Source organism: Triticum aestivum, chromosome 7D (assembly GCF_018294505.1).
Source record: "Triticum aestivum cultivar Chinese Spring chromosome 7D, IWGSC CS RefSeq v2.1, whole genome shotgun sequence".
In the NCBI taxonomy this organism is placed as follows: Eukaryota; Viridiplantae; Streptophyta; class Magnoliopsida; order Poales; family Poaceae; genus Triticum; species Triticum aestivum.
The window spans coordinates 603,904,298-603,907,690 of record NC_057814.1 but is presented as its reverse complement, the minus strand read 5'-3'; positions in this window follow the sequence as shown (position 1 = coordinate 603,907,690).

Below are 3,393 nucleotides of genomic sequence, written 5' to 3'. Positions count from 1 at the left end.
CGATGGTGGCGGCTGTGGCTGTTGTATACCTTCCTGGAGGCATCGTTGCTTTGCTGCTGCACCCCTCCTGCGTGGATTCGGCCAGTTTGGCCTCTCCGGGGGGGGGGGGGGGGGACCCTTGATCTGTGATCGGACGATGGCGGTGCCTCGGTGTCCTATTCCATCTTGGGGGTTCGTCTTGGGAGCCCGGCATCGGCTAGCGGGACTGGTGGATAGCGGCGGCTTGTGACGTCTTGGCTCCTGTGGCAACGATTATTGTGGGGGCGATGTCAGCAACGTGGCAATGATTGAGGTAGTCGGCTCTTCTCCGACGTGTCCACAAGTTTTCCTCTGTTTGTCTGTTGTTGTGAAGTCGAAGCTGCGGCGGCGGGGTCCTGTGGTATACGATGACTCGCTGCAGGTGACCCTTTCGGCGATCTTCCGTGGCGCCAACCGTGCTTGGTTTCGTCCTTCGTAGTTCTCCATCAGAGTCGGTGTTGCGCTGTTTGGTCGTGGGTGGCTTAGTTTTTGTGCGGATCTTCACGTAACCCCTCATGGCCTCTGCATTGTGGGTTGAGACGACGACCGCCTATGATGAAGTCGGAGTCATTTGCTCAGATTGTAGGGACGGCGATGACGTCTCTAGGGGAGTAGTGATGACGATGACTCCTGCGTGCTGCCTAGCTGACGCCCTCCTTAGAGCGGTTTGTGTGGGTTTTCTTTTGTGCCCCGCTCAGCGGTTGTGATGGTTTTTGCTCGGTTCTTCATCATTGACTCTGGTTTTCACTCGGTTTTCCCTAATTAACTAAACCACTCTTTTTTAGAATTATGCCAATATCTGATATATATCTTGTTATCAACATGTAGAATTGGCCAGATATGTTAAATTTTCACAAGCAATCGAGTTGATGGGATGTGGGAAGCAAGCATTCAAATTCTAATAACAGCAGTATGCAACTGAAATTATATATTTGAGTTGATTGGATGTGGGAAACAAGCATTCAAATTCTAGTAAGAGCAGTATGCAAACAAAATTATATATGGCTAGATCGAGTAGGTAGTAGTAGTCGTAGTATACCATGCATGACCACAAATCCGTATTTTCAAAGTTTTAACATCAAACTAAATATACAACCCAAGTTCTATGACTCCCTGTGATATCACCTCAAAATCAAAAGATGAGTTCCACATAATAAAACAAAACTATATAACTGATAATTGATTTGAATTACCTGTGGGTTGTTCGTGTTTGGGGTCTAATAACAGCAGTATGCAAACGAAATTATATGTGGCTAGAGGAAGTAGTAGTAGTAGTAGTAGCACCATGCATGTGGTCCTCTAATTAACAACAGTAGGCACTGCAATCACTTGCGAAGGGTTGGGCACAAATCTGTTCTGTTGTGCTTGGAATTGGATGGTGCGTGACCGTCTCACGCAGCATGTCAACACGAAGCAAATACAGGCCATGGTACTCCAACCGATCTGCCCCCTGCCGGAAATCAGTGAAGACTAGGTAGACCACATCGTCTTCGTGCATGCTCAGGACCGGGTATGACGGCAGGATTTTCGGCAAGCCCTTCAATCGGTGGGTCTGTCCTGCCCAGATATCTCTCACACGGTACACTTTGTCTCTCCTCCAAGTTGTCAGGTCCGATAGCAGAGTCTATGAGGTCAAGGATACATCGTGGCAGTCCTTCTCGCCGTAGCCATCCATGGTGACGAACTTGATGAGGCAACCAACACAGGCCATGGAACGGAAGTCCTCAGCCTCCGGCGGCCGATCGTACCTTCGGCCGCGGACGTAGGTTGGGCACCCTGGGCGCAACGGGATGAAGCGGAACTTGATGTCGGCGTCGGGCCGACCCTGCTGTGGCTGTAGCACAGGGAGCAAATCGCAGATTACTATGCCTTTGAACAGATCAACCCAGCAGAGGCTGTAATCTCCGTATGAGAAGCACATGTCAACCGTGAATCAGGGTGGACACGGTCCGGGCCGGTCCGGTCCCGGTCCGAGCCGTCGTTTGGACCGGCCGCCGGCGGTCCAGGCCGGACCGGTCCCGGTCCGAGCCGTCGTTTGGACCGGCCGCCGGCGGTCCAGGCCGGACCGGACCGAGCAGCATGGCGGTCCTGATCCCAGGGACCGGACCGGCGGCGACGAAGCCCGGGCCAGACCGAATGGACCGAAGGGACCGAATGGGCGGGGTTGATGTGTGCGGGTGCAGCGGCGAGCTGGGCGACATGCGCGAGTGATGGGACGACGTGCGCGAGTTGGGCGACGTGCGCGAGTGATGGGACGAACTGGACGACGCGCGCGAGTGAAACTGACGAACTGAATTTTCTGAAACTGACTAAACTGAATTTTCACAAAGTTTGACAGCACGTATTTAACTGACAATCTTCGCCCTCGTCCAGAAGAAGCGCAGAAACGCCTCGAACAACAGCTGCTGCTTCACCTTCAGAGTGTTCGGGATCGTGCCCCAGTACTTCCTGGTGGTGCCGGCGAGGCGTAGAGCGTTCGGAGTATGTCCTTTAGAGCTGGTGCCCGGTGTGCATGTTTACTGCTTAATTTTCCTGTAGTGCAGAAATCACTCGCCATGCAACGTGTGCATGTCCACCTCCTCGATTAGTTTCAGGTTAGTTAGATCAGGCAGTTGTGGGAGATCGTGGCATGGCACAATTTGAGCTCATGCAGCGGCAATATAGCTGCGTACGGGTGGACGTTGGATGGCACGGCCGCAATACTCGTTCCTGGCTATTCTTTCGTTCCATTCTGTTGCAAGAAAAACGTCTTGACCCGCAGCTCGTGTCATGGCACGATTTCAGCTCTTGCAGCCGCAATACCCGCAGGAATTGGTGCCACGGTTGCGGTCGATGCCATGTTCGAGAACTCCAGATCGGCAGCAGTGCACGCACGACAGCGATGGCGTTCGGCGGCAAGAGGATACGGCGCACTGGGAGGAGAGGTAGGAAGGAGAGGGGAATCTCCGAGACATCGTGGTTCACCCGGAGGTTGCCGGTGGCCGCGACGACGAAGAATGGCGGCGACGGTGACTGCATTTTCTCGGTCCGACCGAGCGGCTCGGTGAAAGACCGGACCGGACCGACATTTTTTCGGGCTGAATATTGCAGCCCGGACCGTCCAGCTTTCCTACCGGTCCTGGCCCGTCCGGTCCGGTCCTGAACGGGCCACGAGCGGGCCCAAAAGCCCGCTCGTTTCGTCCAGCACTAACCGTGAAGACATGGTCGGGAGTGCACATAGGGCGGGGGAAGCGACCAGTCTTCACGACCCAATCTGCGGTGCAAGACTGCCAGATCAGGAGCGCGGCTTCGGGGGGCTCGGAGCCTTGTATCATGGTGAGCTCCCCGAGAACGAAGGCGCCCTCGCCGCCATTGGTGGTCAGGCGAAGGACGGCG